Source organism: Callospermophilus lateralis, chromosome 7, assembly GCF_048772815.1.
Source record: "Callospermophilus lateralis isolate mCalLat2 chromosome 7, mCalLat2.hap1, whole genome shotgun sequence".
NCBI lineage: Eukaryota > Metazoa > Chordata > Mammalia > Rodentia > Sciuridae > Callospermophilus > Callospermophilus lateralis.
The window spans coordinates 42,877,736-42,898,092 of record NC_135311.1 but is presented as its reverse complement, the minus strand read 5'-3'; the positions used below and the strand labels follow the sequence as shown (position 1 = coordinate 42,898,092).

Below are 20,357 nucleotides of genomic sequence, written 5' to 3'. Positions count from 1 at the left end.
CTGTTTCAATTTTTTCTTTTCTCTTTGCAATTTTGCCTGAGAAATTTCTTCTGATCTATCTGCAAGTTCACTAATATTCTCCCAAGTCATCTCGAGGGTACTAGTGAGCCCATCAAAGGTGTTAAGCATTCATCTTAGTCATTTTAATTCCAGTCTTTCCTTTTTTTTTCTTGTTTACCATTTCCATCATCAGCTTACGTTATCTATCTTTTCTTTAATATTCTTGTTCAGCTATAACCCTCTATAACCCTTAGGATCTCAATCATAGTTGTTTCAAATCCCTGTCTGATAATTCCCACAGCCTCATCATTTGAGGGTCTCATTCGAATGCTTGCTTTATGTCCTAAGACTTTCTTTCTTCTTGCTTTTTAGTATGTATACCTTATAATTATTTTTGATTGAGAGCTAGACAGTGTAGTGAATAATTGGAACTGAGGTAAATAGGCCATTTATTTGGGGAGATTTTGTGCTCATTTGTCTAGAAGTTCGGTCATGTTTAGTGTTTTCTGTTGCCAAAGAGGCCAGAAACTTTCAGATTCCTATATTGTGCTTATTTTCATTTCTTGCCCATAAAGAATTTGTGTCTTCAACTCTTTCATCTCTAATTCTCTAAAGTTGTGCGGAGGCTTTTTGGTATAGTGGCACATTAGAGAAGAAAGAAGGATTCTGTGGTCTATGATTAGATCATGGTGTTGAGTTAGCCTGTATTGCTGGGGTATGACTTTCACTGGTGTTTCCTACTTTTCCATCACCACTAGCACCTTGCAGGAGATAAGAGCCTGGAGTAGGAGAAACGCCTTCCCCCTTGAGTGACAAGGCTCTGGTGAAATCCTTGTACTTGTAGAGTAAGTTTCTCTTCTGGAGAATGGTTGCTCTTTTCACAATGGTTACCTCCATGTCCAGGATCACTATTCTCAAGGGACCTAAATGTCGTCTGCCGTCTGGGATTCACCAATCAGGGCTCCTTTCCATTATTGGCAGCACCCATCTCAGGCACTGATCCCATGCTCCAACTTCACTCCCTTTCTACTCAGCCCCCTGACTGCAACTCCTCCTCGAGTCACTTGCTTGGTGGTTGGTGGCAAGGACTCTGGAGCCAGACCTCATAAGTCCAAATCACAGTTCTACAACTGTCCAGCATGGAGACCTTGGGTAGCAGTTAGCATCTGGTCACTGAATTTCCCTATCTGTAAAACAAGGAATTGTGGGTTAATTCATGTAAACCACATAGAACAGTGGTTGTACCACAAAGTGCCCTGTGTGCTAAAGACAGACCACGATATATGCTGATGTAGAAGGGGAAAAGGTACACTCATAAACTGCTGGTGGAACTGCAAATTGGTACTACCCAATCTGGAAAGCAGTATGGAGATTCCTTAGAAAACTTGGAATAGAACCACCATTTGACCCAGCTATCCCTCTCTTAGGTGTATACCTAAATGACTTAAAATCAGCATATTACAGGGACACAGTCACATCAATGTTTATAGCAGCTCAATTCACAATTGCTAAACTGTGGTAACAGCCTGGATGCCCGTCAATAGATGAATGGATAGAGAAACTGTGGTATATATACCTAATGGAATATTACTCAGCATTAAAAGAGAATAAAATTATGATATGCAATGAATGGAGTTAGAGAATATCATGCTAAATGAAGTAAGCCAATCCCCAAAATCCAAAGACTGAATGTTCTCTCTGATAAGGAAAAATGGAGGAACTTTGATGGGGCAAAGGGGAGGCAGAGGTGAGGAGGGGGCATGGGGGTAGGAAAGATGGTGGAATGAGATGGACTTCATTACCCTAGGTACATGTATGAATGCACATATGGTGTGAAAGCTACATCAGGTACAACCATAGAAATGTAAATTTGTGCTGCAGTTGTGTACAATGAATTAAAAGGCATGGTGCTGTCATATATATCTAATGAAAAATACAAAACAAAAAGAGAAACCCTAAGGCTAGCATGGTCTGCTCCAAAGCTCAATAGACATGGTAGTTATGATTCTAGTACCACTCCTAACCTTTTTCCATGACCCAATGCATGTCATCCCTTCTTCTTGTGCTACAACAGAAATTGACATAAAATTTGGTGGTAGACTGTGACCCAAACATCACTTCATTCTCAGTAGAAACACAACTGACCAAGAGAAATCTGAAAAAACATATTCAACATTACTAATCACTAGAGAAATGCAATTAAAATCATAATGGGATACCCTCTCACACCTATTAGAATGGCTATTGTCAAAAAGACAAAAGAACCAGTGGCACATTCCTTAATCTCAGTAACTCAGGAGGCTGAGGCAGGAAGATTATAAATTCAAGGTAAACCTCAGCAACTCAGTGAGACCTGATCTCAAAATAAAAAGTAAAAAGGTCTCCAGATGGCTATCAGGGGTAAAGTCCCCCTGGGTTCAACCCCCATCATAAATAAAAGAAAAAGAAAGACAAAAGATTTTAAGTACTGGTCAGGATGTGGAGAAACTAGAATTCTTGTACTATGTTTGGGGGAATGTAAATTAGTACAGTCATTATGGAAATTAGTATGGGAAGTTTCTTTAAAAATTAAAAATAGAGCTCAGTTGGGAGAGTGCTTGCCTTGCATGGACAAGGCCCTGGGTTCAATCCCCAGCACAAAAAAAAAAAAAAAAAAAAACTACCCTATGGTCCAGCCAATCGGTGGATGAATGGATACAGAAAATGTGGTTTAGAAATATAAGGGGATACTCTTTAGTCTTTAAAAAAAATAAGGAAATTCTGTCATTTATGACAAATGAATGAGGCCAAAGGACGTTTTATTGGGGGAAATAGCCACGCACAGGGCAACAATCACATGATCTCACCCACATGTGGAATCGATAAAAGTTGAACTCATAGAAACAGAGAGCAGAATGGTGACTGCCAGGGGCCCAGGAGTGGCTGGGCTGTGGAGGGGGAATATGCTGGTCCCAGGAGAACAAATTACACTTAGATGAGAGGGATGAGTTTAAGGGATCTATTGTGCAATATAATGACTACAGTTAATAATAACATACAACAGAATGAGTACAGTTGATAATGTTATCTACACTAAAAATGACTCAAAGAGTAGATTTTAAGGGTCCTCACCACAAATAAGAATATGAAGTAATGTATATGTTAAAAAGCTTGACTCAGACATTCTTCAATGTAACAGTTTTCAAATTATGTTATATGCCATAAATATGTACAAATTATTATTATTATTGTTAATATCATCATTATCAGGGATTGAACCTAGGATTGTTTAACCATTGAGTCACATCCCCAGCTCATTTTATTTTTGAGAGAGAATTACATCATAAATCCCACCATGGAAGTGAGTAAACTGAAAAGATATTTAATTGGTAGATTTCTACCTCCTTCCCCAAACTGGAGCTCTGTTACAACAAAAAGGAAGAAGTGGAGCTAGGATGAGCAATGAGCACTGTTGACTCCAATTAGCACTGGGCCTGAAAGGGGGATAACCATCACCAAACTTCTCCCCATGCCATCTTCACATATTTTATGGCCTCTGTATTAGCCTGCTTTCTGTTGCTCTAACAAAATACCCAAGAACAGATAATTCATAAGGAGGTAAGTTTTATTTAACTCAGTATCCAAGATTTGACAGCTACTACAAGTGATCTCTGGTGAGGGTGTTCACCAGATTGTGTGGTCAGAAAACAGGGAGGGACCAATCTGGCTCTTTTTATAACAACTCCCTCTTACAGGAGCAAATGGGGCCCCATGAGAAGTCCATTACTCCCTTGAGAGGGCATCTTGCAGAGTGACTGAGTTACCTCCCACTAGGCCCACCTTTTTCAGGTTCTACCACCTCATCACTGAGTACCAACCCTCCAGCCTTTGAACCTTTGGGACAAACCACATCACATCATCACAAGCTCCAACAAAGCTACCATCATAAGAGCAGGATGTCCCAGTCTACAACATGTGCGTATGTGGGGGTGGGGGAAGGTTGATCTCAGAAGTCACTGGAAGCAGCCAGAGCCCCCATTCCAGAACCTCTGTGATGTTACTTGTGTTGTCATGGCAGTCTGGGTGCCAACCCAGAAGAGTTCGTTGATGGCTTCAGTCTGTGAGACTTGGTGGTCTAGCCATGGCTTCTTCACAGAGTATCACGCCCCCAAATGAACCTCCGATCGAATCCTCATGGCTGAAACCAAGCCTGTTTCCAGCTTTTAATGCAATGCTTCTTATTACAATAAGTGGCATCTTCTTCGCCTTTCTGTGAGTCTCCCATGGAAGGTGTCAGTGTCTTAGACACAGAAGAGAAAATAGACAAGGACAGTACAGAGGCAGGGAGGGAAGTGGAGAGAGAGGCTCAGCAGGGGAAGGAGGATATAGAGTTAGAGGGAACCCAATGTGAAAGCACAGAGGTCTGGAGTGCCTGACGCATTTAGGGAACTATGAGAGACTGGTAATGCTGGTGACATTTTGTGGAGTCTCCATGGTCTGTCTCTAACCTGGATATTTAGATCTGTCCTTAAGGCGAGTGAGTCCTACCTCAGGTGAACTAGGCCTTGTGGGGAGCTCTGGGTTTCCCCAGACTAGGACTGAGTCTGGCTCTGGTTTCAGGTGCCGGTGGTTGGCTCAGAATGGGCAGTGGGAATTTGCCATGGTTTCGGGCCTATTCTTTATAGTGTCCTTCTGCAGCCTCATTTTCCTCAACGGGTCAGACCCAGGCATTTTACACAAAGGTAAGCCCTCAGACCCCTGGAGAAGGAGGTGGTATCCCAAGGGCTGATGCCTATAGGGGTGATTTGAAACATGCTAACCCCCCTCAACTGTGGTAAGCCATTGTTGTAGATTGTGGCCGCCATTAGAAGATGGCGCCGGCTTCCACTGTGGCCTGTGGTAAACAAATTCTTTTGTGGAGAATTGGCACGCTATCCCTTGCCACCCTATAAGAAAGATCCACGTGGCGGCTTAAGATTGGTACGTGGTAGTCTTTATTAGGCTGTGCTTGGGCGCTCGGGAGTAGAGGGGAGTCACTAAAAGATACTTTAATCAAGGCCTGAATAAACTGCTGAAAGAAGATTCCTGAGTTGCGTCTTCCTTGCGGGCAAGGGGTCGCGACAAATGGTGCTGAACACCCGGGAACCAGAACTTTCAGCAGTCAGGGTTGGTGCACCGGTTATTCCCAGGTAAGTGGGACCCGCGGTCAAAGCGGAGGTCAGTCCCAGATAAGTGGGACCCGCGGTCAAAGCAGAGATTAGTCCCAGGTAAGTGGGACCCGCTATCAAAGCGGCAGCTCCTCTGTAAAGCCAGAGAGAGCATTACATCTTATTGCAGCTGCACTGTGTACTTTCGCTCTTACTTTCACTTTTGTTTTTTGTGCGTCTTTTGTTGTGTCATGGGTGCCGTATCTTCAAGTCCGCTTCTCCTGGCCCTAGATAACCTGTTACGTTCCAAGGGCCTAGAAGTGAAACGTAGTACTTTACAGAGATTTTTACAGAAGACAGATATTGCTGCACCGTGGTTTGCGTTCTCGGGCAGCCTTACTATACCTAGCTGGGATAAGTTAGGCACAGATCTTGACTTTGCTTCTGAGCAGGGCATATTAGAGGGTGGGGTGATACCCCTTTGGAGGATGATCCGTAGTTGCCTCGCAGATGGCAGATGTCAGGAAGCACTTACTAAAGGACAAGAAGTTTTAGAGCAATTACATGAAGAAAGATCAAAAATGGCAGGCAGTGACGTATTTCAGGAGGGTGGGAGTGTGCAGAGCGAGAAACAGGGGAGGAGGTGATTGTCTCTGGCACAGAGTGAGATATTTCAGGAGGAAGGGAATGTGCAGAGCGAGAAACGGGGGAGGAAACGCTTGTATCCAGATCTCAGTACACTGCGCATACTCCCATGCAAAAGTGGGTCAGAAGAGGAGGAGGATGAGGAGGAGGAGCTCGGGAGACTGTCTCTGCAGCTAGGGAGTCTAACTATGGGAGAAGGGAACAAAAATAAACAGGAGCTCAAGAAAAATGATCCTCCGGACCTGCCGCCGTACGGTGGGGGTGTTTCGAGGAGAGCTTTCCATGCCCAAACATGGAGGGCTGTTAACGCTGAGATGGGTCTTGCTTATCCAGTTTTCCAGGATGACAAGAGGGGAAGATTCCATGAGCCCTTAGATTTCAAAATTGTGAAGACCTTGGCAGAGTCTGTGCGCACTTATGGGGTGGATGCCGCCTTCACATTAACTCAGGTGGAGAGTCTGTCTAGATACTGTATGACTCCCTCTGATTGGGCTAGCCTTGTTCGGGCTTGTGTTTCTCCAGGCAAATATTTGGACTGGAGAGCCTTTGTGCTAGAGGGCGCTGTAGAGCAGGCTGCCCAAAACTATGCGGCGGGACACCCCCATTGGGACAAGGATATGCTTTTGGGACAAGGCAGATTTGCTAATCAACAGACAGGATTCCCTCCTGAGGCATATGATCAAATTAACAACATTTGCATTCGGGCATGGAAGTTACTTCCAAATAGAGGAGAGGTGTCTGGTAACTTGACTAAGATTTTGCAGGGCCCCACAGAACCCTTTTCAGATTTTGTAGCAAGAATGGTGGATGCTGCTGGAAAGATTTTTGGGGACCCTAATAGGCACCTACAGGGGCGTAAGCATCCTGTGCAAGGTCATCAAAAGCTTAACAGGTTTGGTCTGGGTTTTTCCTAGGGGCCACTGGGGCTCAAATACCCATAACATGGCTCACCGAGGAGCCTGTTTGGGTGCCTCAGTGGCCTCTTCCCTCGGCTAAACTGGCAGCAGCCCATGATCTAGTCAAAGAACAACTTGATTTGGGTCACATCCAACCTTCTACTTCTCCATGGAATACTCCCATATTTGTCATTAAGAAAAAATCAGGGAAGTGGCGCCTACTGCATGATCTACGAGCAGTTAATGCTCAGATGCAACTTATGGGGCCCATTCAAAGAGGGCTGCCTCTGCTCTCCTCTGTTCCTCAAGGCTGGCATATAATTGTTATTGACATTAAAGACTGTTTCTTTTCCATTCCTTTGCATCCTAAAGATTCACAACGTTTTGCTTTCACCCTTCCCTCGTGTAATCACGAGGAACCGGATCAAAGGTTTGAGTGGGTAATGTTGCCACAGGGGATGGCTAACAGTCCCACGATGTGCCAGATGTATGTGGGGAAGGCACTCGCACCTCTCAGACATAAGTATTCCTCCACCAAGATCATTCACTATATGGATGATGTATTATTGGCCGCAAAATTAGAACAGACAGTTAATGAGGCTTATAAAGAACTTGTGATGCTGTTGGCTCAACATGGACTGCACATCGCACTTGAAAAGGTTCAAACGGGGGATTCTATCAGGTTTTTGGGAGCGACAATTGGGTATGACAAATTAAAACTGCAAAAAATTACCATCAGGACTCAAGATCTCCAAACTTTAAATGATTTTCAAAAATTGCTGGGAGATATTAATTGGATAAGAGGATATTTACATATTCCTAATATTGTGCTCCAGCCTTTGTATGCTACTCTTAAGGGTGATCCAGATCTTGCTTCCCCTCGTAGCCTCACTACTGAGGCTAGAGCAGCCCTTATAAAAGTAGAACAAGCTATACAGCATGCCACTCTATGCAGGCTCCAGAGTGATAAACCTTTCCAGTTATGTGTGCTTGCCACTATGCGGCAGCCTACTGGAGTACTGTGGCAAGATGGGCCTTTACTATGGATCCACCCACATGTATCCCCAGGAAAATCCTTAGAATATTATCCTGATGCTGTTGCAGCATTTGCACTTAAAGGGATTCAACAAAGCATTCAATTTTTCGGCCAATCACCTTCTTCTCTTATCATACCCTACACTAAAGCTCAACTTAATGTTTTATGTGCTACTCTAGACAACTGGGCTATTCTGTGTTGCTCGTTTCAAGGGGGTATTGATAATCACTACCCTTCTCATCCATTACTCCATTTTGTTAAAGAACATCACATCATTTTCCCTAAGGTAACTTCATCCAGTCCAATTCCGGGGGCTGTTAACATTTTTACTGATGGTTCCAAGTCTGGAATGGGAGCTTATGTAATTAATGACTCTCCCCCTATCCAGCATCAATTTGCTCCTGGAAATCCACAATGGGTAGAACTACAAATTGTTATTGAAGTTTTTAAACAGTGTTCTTTTCCTTTTAATCTTATTTCGGACTCCAGCTATGTGGTACAAGCACTAAAAGTCCTGGAGGCCGTGGGAGCTATTAGTGATGCCCACAATGTGTCTGTTTACTCAGCTTCAACAGCTTATCTCTAACCACACTGCTTCCTTTTATCCAATACACATTAGGGCTCACACCTCTCTTCCTGGTCTGTTATCCCAGGGAAATGCGTGTACGGACTTAGCCACTAGAGGTCAATTGATATGCTTGGCTTCCTCCTTAGAGGGGGCTAAGTTGTTTCACCAAAACTTCCATGTTAATGCATTAACGCTGCGCAGGCGTTTTTCCATTTCAAGAGCGGATGCTCGGCAGATAGTATTGCAATGTCCCCATTGTGTCACATTTCTTCATCCCCCTAATTATGGAGTAAACCCACGGGGATTAAAGCCATTGGTTGTTTGACAAATGGATGTGACACATATACCTGACTTTGGTAACCTTAAGTATGTGCATGTTTCCATTGATATGCGCTCTGGAATTATCCATGCTTCTGCTTTATCGGGAGAAAAGGCACGTAATGTCATTACTCACTGTTTAGAGGCATGGGCAGCATGGGGTGCACCTGCATCCCTTAAGACTGATAATGGACCTGCTTATACTGGCAGACAATTTACAGCTTTTTGTTCTACTATGGGAGTGCAACTTACTCATGGTTTGCCTTATAATCCTCAAGGACAAGGCATTGTTGAGCGTGCTCATCGCACCTTAAAGGAAACTTTACAAAAACAAAAAGGGGGAATAGGAGCTGAACACACTCCTAAAGAACGCCTGTCCTTAGCTCTCTTTACCATTAATTTTTTGAATTTGGATATTCATGGTCGCTCTGCGGCCGATAGACATGTGTCCCCTCAGCCCTCTGTGATTGGCTATGTTAAGTGGAAGGATGTTCTTACGGGCCAATGGAACGGCCCTGACCCCGTGCTGACATGGGCACGAGGATCTGTATGTGTTTTTCCCCAGGATCGTACGGAACCGTTGTGGGTCCCTGAACACTTGACAAGAAGAGTCTCGACATCAACTGACCAGCAACAAGAGATACCACAACAATCCTGTGATGAGGATCTTCATTCTGCTAAGTGCTCTGGCTCTGGTGCTGGTGCCGATGGCACAGGCGACACCAATGCAGTGGTGGGCAGTGGCACGGGCATGGCCAATGCCGATGCCGGTTCATGGTAATTCTAGTGTCCTCCCCACTCTTTTTTCAACCTCATGTGAGATGTCTGCTCCCTGTGCCTCTCCTAGAGGGGACATGGAGAGAATTTTTAATCAATCTCAAGTTAATCTCACAGGAGTTTTTTGTTTCAGCCTTAGAAACGCTAATTGCATTAGCCTTAAGACCAAAAATTTGACTAACTGGGAGGACCCATTGCGGTCCAATCAGGTCTCAGGAAGCATTATCAGTGCTGTATTGAGCAAGGGAGTTTCGGGGAAGCAATCAGGCTCAGAGACCCCCACAAACAGCAACTCTGCTCTTAACATAACTACCTTGGCTATTATCTCCGAGGTACTAATCCCAGTGCCTCCTTCTTCTAGTAGTATTTATAATGCCACTCATTTCAAGGCCTCTCCTTACTGTTCCCCTAATCTTGGTTTCCCCCCAACATTTACGCCTTGTCAGGATCATTCTTGGGAGAAACATCAAGTTGCTAAAGGTTTCTCCCTTTCCCCCTCTCTTAAGAGGTATGTTTATAACTTTAACAATAGTACCAGCTCCTCTACAGGAGTAGGTTGGTCCTGGTTTCAATGGCTGATTTCCAATGAAAAGGGGGCTTCAGCCGATATTTCTGCACTGGCTCAGTTGGTAGGAGCCAAAAGTTGGCTGGCTAATATTTCTGGTACTGTTAGGGAAAGTGAACGAGGTAATAGACTTACATCTGTTTCATTCAACTCTCTGTTGTATAATGCCACATTGCCTCCTGCAATGGTCTGTGTCCAATCCCCATTCTTATTCCTTTTGGCTAAGGCCACCTCATCAGGGATGCTGGATTGTTCTCATACTACCTGTCTCTTATCTGAGTGTTGGAATGGTTCCTGGACTGTAGCAGTGATTATGAAAATTCCAACTTTCGTCCCAATCCCGGTCACTGCGGATCCTGATAAATTCCCTATTGTTGAGCTACTTAGAGTCCGCAGAGATTTTGGAATTACAGCGGCTCTAGTGACAGCCGTGGCGGTATCTGCTGCTGCAGCGGTTATGGCCGGAGTGGCTATGGCCAATCAAGTACAAACTGCTGCCACCATTAATCAAGTTGTCCAACAAACATCCACCATACTTGAATCCCAAAATACAATTAATCAACATATTTTATCAGGGATTTTAGCTGCCAACCAAAGAATAGACTTACTCCAAGCTCAGGTAGAAGAATTGGCTGACTTAGTGCTTTTGGGTTGTGTTGACCAACGTGCACATTTATGCATAACCTCTGTCAGATTTAATGATTCCAGGAATGCTTCCCGCATCATTGGCGAATATTTGGCTGGAAATTGGTCCATGGAAGCGGAAGACATGATCCAGTCTCAACTAACCCAGATAGCTGTCTTGAATAGCACTCGTGTTGACCCCGTGACTTTGGGTCAATTCACCGATTGGATATCTTCTGCTTTTTCCTTTTTTAAAGAGTGGGTTGGGGCAGGCATTTTTGGTGCAATGTGTTGCTTCGGTATGTTTCTCTGTTTGTGGTTTCTCTGTCGCCTCAAGGCCCGCAATGCTCACGATAAGGCTATGATCATCCAAGCTCTTGCAGCTTTAGAAAATGGCAATTCACCTCAAGTCTGGCTTGCGCATCTTAAACAGTAAATCTTTGACATGGTCGTTGCACCCCAAGTTATTATAACATTGCACTGGGATCGGCATGTCTTTCCTCATTATTCTCTTAGTGTTGGAAAGCCCTTGCACTCTGCTGGTCTTGCTGCCATTGCACGCAGGTGGGTTTCCACACTAATGCTTCTCTATCGCCTTAAAGTCCGTGCCTTTCTTTCAGGGTGCTGTCAACTCGTTTGTCGTTGTGTACAGCCACAGAACAGCCTCAGCTATCCCCCTTCGTCCACCTTCATCACGATGCAGGATGCGAGGCAAAGCACTGCTCTTGAGTGATCCCTCAACGGACCTCAAGGAAAGCATGTCCTATTGCATGCGGGTTTGACGTCCACGCCCCCGCCCTACGAAAAAAGGCGTCGGCTGATATGGGGTCAGGTCTGGGGAAGGCGCCTCCTTAGGACTGAACCATACATTGCAGCCGCTTCTGCACAGTGGGATAGAACCTCTACTTTCGCCTGCATTGTTTTATAAATTAGAAGGGGGAACTGTGGTAAGCCATTGTTGTAGATTGTGGCCGCCATTAGAAGATGGCGCCGGCTTCCACTGTGGCCTGTAGTAAACAAATTCTTTTGTGGAGAGTTGGCACGCTATCTCTTGCCACCATATAAGAAAGATCCACGTGGCGGCATAAGATTGGTACGTGGGAGGCTTTATTAGGCTGTGCTTGGGCGCTCGGGAGTAGAGGGGGGTCACTAAAAGATACTTTAATAAAGGCCTGAATAAACTGCTGAAAGAAGATTCCTGAGTTGCATCTTCCTTGCCGGCAAGGGGTCGCGACACTCAATTCCACCCCCCGCCCCCATGGCCTCAGGAGCCCTTCCCTCCATGTCATCATTACTTGGGCCCTGGCACTTCATTTCCCAAGCCACTGAAGTGCGAAAAAACAGAATCCTGGAGGTGTTCCAGCAGCTTTAGAAGGAAGGAAAGGGCAGGCTGGCAAGAGAGGCCAGCAGGCTCTTCCAAACCACGCAGTTCACTCCTCCTGCTTCCCATTTTACACACGACTTCAAGCACTGATCACTATTCCAAAAGGGGAGATCTCTGTATAGAGCTCCTGTGGCTGGACAGCCCTTTCTCTCTGACTGCCGCCCATTTGAGTGGTCAGCTTGCTCAACAGGGACCGGGATTCCCCTGCCCTCCTCCTCCCCACCCTTCTTGTTGCCCAATGATGCTATGGGGCGGCCCCAAGCAGTAGAGTGGTGGAAGGGCCTCCTGCCACTGCCCAAATCTCTTCCCCTGCCAGGCTCTTTAGAAGAGGACCCCAACATTCAATACATAGCACGAGTGAACAACACGGCCTTTCACCTGCAGTCGTGCTCAAAGTGTACTTTCCATCGTCCACCCCGGACCCACACTGTCCCTTCTGTAATATCTGTGTGGAGGTAAGTGCTCCTCGTTCCTGTCCACTCACCAACCCATCCCAGGGCACCTGGCCAGGACTAGGAACCTCACATCATATGTGGTCCAGGGGTGGGTATGAGATCATCTTCCCACACTGCTACAAGTGGCTCTCAGCCACTCTTGGTCACTTATATATGTTATTGCCTCCAGTTCTGCACTTCTCCTGAGATGCTGGCCTTGCTTGCACAGGTGCTGACATGCAAAGGGCACCATCTGTGCTGAGCCTGGTGGAGTGAAGGGGAGGAAAGGCAGTGACTGTCCCACTAGCTTGCTGATACTAGATACCCATAACTTTAGGCCGGCTGCTGCCCTGTTCTGGGTATCGTTGCCTGTCCACCTCTGGGTGTCCAGTTGAGGGTTTCCTGGGTTCCGAGTGCTCTTCTCTCATGTGCACACCTTGCACGGGTTTCCAAGTACAGAAGGCTGGCTGGGCAAGAAATTCTTCTCATCCTTACCCAGTATCTGAAAAAATACAGCTTCAGAGCTTTTCTGTATCCTGCTCAAAGTGACACCAGGCAGGTCTTGTCTCTAAAGACCTCACTCATGACAAATGACCTGATGAGCCATGGCGTCCTAACTGTGCTCTATCCATGGACGTGCTGGTTTCACCCTGGAGATGGGAGCTCACGTGCAGGGCCAAGAGCAAGAGGTCTAGGGGCTGGCTTGAGGGGGGGCCTCAAGATTTGTGGGTATTGGGCTAAGCCAAATAGAACCTCAAGGTCTCCCTTCTCTCCCCTAGGACTTTGACCACCACTGCCTGTGGGTAAACAATTGTGTAGGTCAAAGAAATTTCCACGTATTCGTGCTGCTGCTGGTGTCCCTGTGCCTTTATCTGGATGTTCTTCTGGCTACCAGTGTGCTTTTTCTCATTTGTACAAGACACATGCCCTTGTGGCTGGACTCAGCCATGGCATATCCACCCAGTCCCAAGGGCCCACACTGGGATGAGAATGGGTTGTGGGGAGGGACGGACAGCCAAGGGGCAGGACAGCCAAGAGGCCGGGTTAACCGAGGGAGGGCTGATGTTGTGGGCAGGGCTAAAGGGAGAAGCTACTTGGGAGGAACTATGAAGGACAGGTTGAAGGCAAGTGGGGTCAGGGAGATGGGCGTGGTAGGATGGACTATGGAGTTAAGAATCTAGGGAGGCCAAGAAGTTTGGTAATGAAGGTTGAAAAGGGTCAAGTGGGAGGACAGCATGGTGGGGTGAGGTTACTCTTGGGTGTGCTGAATTAATTGTCCAGTATAGGGAGGAAAAAGTGGGTGGGCGGGGCCAACCAGGGCGGGACAAATGAGGGCATATGGTGGTTAGGCGTGGCCGGGAGAGAACAGTTTTTTCTTCTTAGCTTGTGTATGCACAGCATCGCAGTAGCTGTACCCGTCTTGGTACTCCTGCTGCCTGTCATTCTGATCCTGATGATACAGGCTGTGTCGGTGAGCAAGGTAAGTGAGTACTGCAATACCAGAGGGTGCGGAGGCATCTTGCATCTTTGGGAATCCAGCACTTTCAGCTGATCTTCACTGCCCTTGGTCCTGATGGTGCCTCATGAGTTCTTCCAGAACCACCCCTTAAGATGCAGCTCAGATCTTTCCTCCCCCTGGAGCTCAGTGGTCAGTCTTCCTCGTGGGTGCATTGCATGGAGAGCCTGTTATTTGAGGGATGGCTGCATCCTGAGCTTGTGTTGATAAGAACCCTGCGATCAGAATAACACCAGCAGACACCTAGGAAAACGCTTGAGACGGGGGTCGGTCCTGAGTGGTGTAGCAGCCTGCAAGAAACTGAGTTTGGCGAGGTCAGCATTGTAGAGGAGGACGTGCCACTCTTCCTGTCATAAGTGTGATTTTGCAAAGGTGGAAGACAGGAGGGTGTTGTCTGTGAGAGGCACACCTTTGCAAAAAGGCACAGAATCCCGAAAGTAGGATGTTAAGGAAATGAGGAAGGAACAATTCTAAATCAAACCCAAGGTGGCATGGGCAATGAAGTTGACCCCGTGGGAGTTAAGATTTAAAAGCCTCTAAAAGTTGAGCGTGAAATTTAGTTTTGATGAAGTGGAAACCTGGGAGCCATGGTGGGATTTAAAAAAAAAAAAACAACCACAAAAACTCATTTATTGAGGAATAAATTAAAATTGCAAAATTCACCCTTTTATTCTAGGATAAGGGATTTTGACAAATTGATACTGTCCTGCATTCCCCAGCATAATCAAGTTTAGGCAGTTTCTTTACTCCAGAATATCCTTTCATTCACCTTTTGTTGTCAGTCTCTCTCCCTATGTCCTTCTGGTTTTTCTTTTTTTCCAGGATCACATGTAAATGGAGTCATTGCCTTCTTTTCTCTGGCTTTATTTATTTAGGACAATGTATTTGAGATTCATCCATGTTGTCCCTCATATCAGTATTTTATTTCCTTTTATTTCTGTGTAGACACGTATGGATGCCCTATAGATTGTTTATACATTCATCAAACGAAGGATTTTTTACATTTTATCTAGTTTTTGCCAGTATTTTTGTTTGTTTTGTTTTTTTTTTTTCATACTAGAAATTGAACCCGGGGGTGTTTAATCACTGAGCCACATTCCTAGCACCCCTCCCATTATGTTTAAATTTTTTTTTTCATTTAGTTTTGAGACAGGGTCTCACTAAGTTGCTTAGAGGATCACTAAGTTGCTGAGGCTGACTTTGAACTTGCCATCCTCTTGCTTCAGGCTCCCAAGCCTCTGGGATTAGAGGTGTGGGCCACTATGCCTAGCTAGTTTGGGGTAGTTATAAATAAAGCTGCCCCAAACATTGATGCACAGGCATGTGAACATAAGTTTTCATTTTTGTTGAATAAATTCTTAAGGGTGGCATTGCTGAGTCATAAGGTAAACACGTGTGGAACTTTGTAGGAATTTGCCAAATTTGTCTTCCAAAACAACTGTAAGGTTTCTAAATTCTACCAGCAATGTTTGGGAATTCCAGTTGCTTCACATCCTCACCAACATTTCACACTTTTTTTATTTCAAATATCTATTAGGTATCAGTTGACCTTTTATTTATTTATATGCAGTGCTAAGAATCGAATTCAGTGCCTCACACACACTAGGCAAGCATTTTACCACTGAGCCACAACCGAAGCCCCTCACACTGTCCTTTGTTATTTTGCTTTGTCTTTTAATCAAACCTGTCTTATTAAATGAGTCGTAGTATTTCATTAAGGTTCCAGGTTGTGTTTTCCTAATGAGTAATGATGTTGAGCCTATTTTCATGTCTGTTTGGCCTTCAGTGGGTCTTTGGTAAAATGTTTACTCCTGGCAGGGCACAGTGGCGCACACCTGTAATCCCAGCAGCTTGGGAGGCTGAGACAGGAGGATTCTGAGTTCAAAGCCAGCCTCAGCAAAGCGAGGCACTAAGCAACTCTGTGAGACCCTGTCTCTAATAAAATACAAAAAAAAATGGACTGGGGATGTTTCTCAGTGGTTGAGTGTCCCTATATTCAATCCGTGGTACCCACTCCCCCCAAAAGCGTTTACTACAATCTTTTGCCCATTTCAAAAAACGGTTGTATTCTTATTGAGTTTTAAGAGTTTTCTACATCAGATTCAGATCTAGGTTTTGCAAATCTCTTTTTGCAATGTGTGACTTGTCATTCCATTTTCGTCATAGCATCTTCCCAAGAGCAGGAGTCCTTAGTGTTGTTTTTCTAGGACTAGGGGTTGAATCAGGGGTGCTCAACCACTGAGTTCTCCCTCAGCTTTTTGTGGCTGTTGTACATTCAACATAGAAAATTGTCATCTCTGAAGAACAGTTTCATTACCTTCTTTCCAATCTGTGTATCTTTATTGCTTTTGCTTTTTAGTGTTGAATAGGATCGATAGGGGTGGGCATCTCTGCCCTGGGATTCCTTTAGTATGGCAATCTCTTGACTAAAGGCTCTTTCAGTAAGACTGGTGGGCAGCATCAGTGGGGGAGGGGATGCTGCAGACCCCGAGACAGTGAACAGACAGAGGACCCTACCTGCTCATCACCTCCCATCCTTTTACTCCCCAGCCCACCACTGCCATATCTGGTCCTCCTCCCACCTGAGACTCTGTGCTTGGCCCTTATTCATCAGCCCTGTGGTCTGCCTTTACTTTGAGCTTGACCTTTACTGCTTTGTGTACTGAAGGCCTTCAGCCTAGATTTTCCTGGGCCATGTGATTTTTGACTAGGAAACTATGATTGGGCCTCCCCACTGCCCCTGTCCTCCCAGATAGTGAAAATCAATTAAGGCATAATTTTAGAAAAAAAAAATGAGAGGTGGGGAAATGAAGTGGGAGTGGGGTGGTGACATTGTCTTTGGAGCAATTGAGCAGCACAAGGAAGAGTTTAAAAGGTATCTGAAAGGGGCTGGGGTTGTAGCTCAGTGGCAGAGAACTTGCCTAGCATGTGTGAGGCACTGAGTTAGATCCTCAGCCCCCCATACAAATTAAAAAAATATAATAAGGTCTATCAACAACTAAAAAATATTTTTTAAAAAAGGGGGGTGTGTGGAAGGATGAGGTAAGAGGACAGGTGTGGCCAATGGAGATAGAACAAGGATCTTGCACAGGGAGGCACAGGATGATGAGGAGCCCTGAGAAGGCAGGAGAAAGGAGTGCAGTGTCAGCACTGTCTCGGGAGAGCTGCTCACAAGTGGGTCAAGGGAGGTCACTCTTCCGAGGAGCATAGGAAGGCAGGAGGCCCTGGGTCACTCTTGGGCTCCCCTGCCCTTAGAATCTTGCTCCAGGCCTGGGCTGAGCCCTGGCTTAGCTGACTGACTTACAGGAGTCACTGGGAGATGGCCTTGCCCAGTCCTGCTGATTCTGAGCTCCTCTTCCCATCCCCATCTCCCTCCAGGGCAAATCACTGCAGAACAACAAACCCTTCGACCAGGGCTGTGCCAACAACTGGTATTTGACCATTTGTATGCAAGTTGGACCCAAGTGAGTTGGTAAACTGAAGGCTCAAGTGGTGAACCTTTAGGGCTGGTGGGAGTGGGGTGAGATAAAGGTGGGTTTTCTTCTTTGGTCCCTGACCCCAGCTCCCAGGCCCTGTCACCCATTGTCCTTTCCTTTGGGTTTTTCTCCAGGGCACTCTGGGAGCCTCTGGGAACGTCCCTATTCATTGGCCTTCTAGGTTCTTGGCCTAAGAAATGGGGTAGAGGGGAAATGCATCCGGGATGAGACTCCTGGCTGGGAACCCTGGGCTCTGTGCTTTCCAAGCTGAGGGTGAGGGTGGTCAGGGGGACCAGGCCAAGGTGGGTAGTGACTCCCTGCATTTGGTCTATCACGCCCCAGGTACATGTCTGCAGCTACGTGGATGCAGCAGGAGTAAGGCACGGAGTGGGACCCTGAACAAGGGGACCCAGTGCACACACGGTTCTCGCCACAATATTCCCGTCAACACTGTCCCACAGAGCTCCCTGGGCCCACATCTCCAACACATGGGCAGGGCACCCCAGGGAGTGGCGAGGCTGCAGCTTTACACTAGGTGAGGAATAGTGGGTGTGCATTGGGAGAGGGATGTCTGTGGGTCACACATGTGTTGGGGGAGGCTCCTGAGGTTGGGCTGGCCCTGAAGCTAAAGCACATGGAGCTTAAGGAACGGAAATATGAACCTGAGTGTGCGGGTTCCAGGTTTCAGAGCACTCCCAGGTGTTGACGAATAGACAAAGAGAAAAGACTGCACCACTAATTTGCTAGTTGGCCTTGGCCAGTCCCTTACCTTTCAAGGCCTCAGTTTCCTCAGTTATTAATGAGGACGGAGACTAGTAATTTATGTTTTAAAGGAGATTCTTTTTTTGGGGGGAGGGGGACAGGGAATTGAACTCAGGGCACTCGACCCCTGAGCCACATCCCCAGCCCTATTTTGTATTTTATTTAGAGACAGGTTCTCACTAAGTTACTTAGTGCCTCACTTTTGTTGAGGCTGCCTTTGAACTTGTGATCCTCCTGCCTCAGCCTCCCAGGCTACTAGAATTATAGTCATGTGCCACTGTGCCTGGCTTTTTTTTTTTTTTAATGGAAATTTGTACTTGAAATCCCATGTGAAATATATGAAATGGAGCATTAGGAGTGCAGTAGGGTAGATAAGCCATGGTGCCCCCCAAGGGCCCTTGCATTACTTGGGGTACCAGCCCTCTCCTTTGTCCTGCCTCCTGGGGCCCAGAGCCATGACTGTGAAATGCAGGGAAGACACTCGAAAGAACACCCATGTATTGACTTATGTGTTTAGATTTCCATCAGCCCGATGCCGCAGCAAAAAGCCAACAGAGAAGGCTTGGCCTCCCATCCACGAGCCTCTCACTCACCCATTCAAACTCCTGGATACCAGGACATTTGAACTTCATCTTCTGAGCCTCCACGTGGAGGCCTCTCGTAGCTGAGCCCTCAATCACTCCCCTATTGGGAGTGCTAAGACTTCCATTCCTGTTGTACATTTGTAAATAGTTTTTACTTCTTCCTATGGCTGCTCTGTCTGTTTGTTCTAGGTTTAGAGAAGCGGTGTTTCCTGGTGATGTAGGGAGGCTCTGAGGGGTTGGAACAAAGCCCTCTTGGAAGGGAAAGATCCTTGCTCTTTGGAGACCCAAGCTAGGGAACCAACATTGTCTAGCTCATTGACCTTGAGCAAGACACTTGTCATTTCTCTCATCCTTAAAATGTGGCAACAGTAATAATCACAGTGACTGACCTGGCTGGCTTCCTGGCAAGGGCAGGAGATGAGAGGAGAAAAAACCCCCAGCTAGCACTAGGGATGGAACAAGTGCTGCCCTGCAGCATCCCTGTCTGACTACAGGGGGTGCCAGCTGCCCAGGAATTTGAAAACCAAGTCTGGCCCAGCCCTCTAGTGGGAGGTGAGCCATGAAGAGTCAGTCTGGAGCACCTTCCTGGCCGCCTCCTCCCCAGATGTGGGAGGGTGGGGGCATTCATCCTGCATCTCTCCTGCAACTGTGTCCCACCCTGGTCCCTTCCTCCTGGGGTGTATCAGGTGCTGATTCTGGTCCTGTCCCTCGGGTAGACTCAGGTCTTTTGAGTCTGCAGACCCCAGAGTGTTGGGCAGGGGGCACATCAAACCATGTGTTTGTTAGTCTCCAGAGTATGATCTTGGGACTGGGAATAATATCACCTTCGTAGTAGGTTGTTGGAGGAGGAGGTGAGGTGTTTCATCTAGTGCACAGCAGGCAAGCAATGAATGCAGCTGGAATGATTTATGGTTATTTTCTCCACGAGTTGGGAAACCCAACCATGTCAGAATTTCCTGAGTACTATTAGTGGTTGTGGGGCTCTCTGAATTTGTATCAAGGACCCCATATCATCTTGACACATGAAACATCAGGACAGACAAACTATACTGCTTCTTTCTATACTTGTATCTGGGTGAAACCATCTTGTGTGATGAAGGTGGAGGCAAAAAGATGTCACCCAAGGGGTCAGATGCATGTCCCTAGGGTGTGTGTGTGTGTGTGTGTGTGTGAGAGAGAGAGAGAGAGAGAGAGAGAGAGAGAGAGAGTATGCACATGTTTGGTATGAGCTCATCCTCGGGGATTTGTTCGCCCAGCGCTTTATCCTTTCTGACCAACTTTAGGAGGTGGGTGACCTATGATGCAGGATGTGTCTCCAAGTCTCCACACTACAAAGACCCACGACAAGACTGCTCTTCCCTCTTCCTTTCCTCCTCAACCTCTCCTGGGAAGCCCAGGCCCATCCCCACCCGCCTGCCCTGGCTTGAACTCCAACACTTCTCATCCCCTTTCCCTGTCCCAATATCTATCTCCCTGGGCTCTAGTCCCTTTGGGGCTTAAGGCTTTTCTCAAATCTTATTCCTGCTCACTTCCTCTGTCTGGGAAGCCCAAGTTCATGGGCACATGGCAGAGAAGGAGGGGAGGAGTCCCTCTGCCCGGTTTTAGTGCCTGTGAAACTGTGTGTGCAGTAGGGATGGCTCAACCCT

The 20,357-nt window shown here is 46.4% G+C and overlaps 1 pseudogene; it reads left to right on the top strand.

The window, feature by feature from the left end:
* The first annotated feature begins 4,120 nt into the window (after positions 1–4,120).
* LOC143641964 (palmitoyltransferase ZDHHC19-like) overlaps positions 4,121–20,357 on the top strand; it is a 31,414-nt pseudogene continuing 15,177 nt past the window's right edge.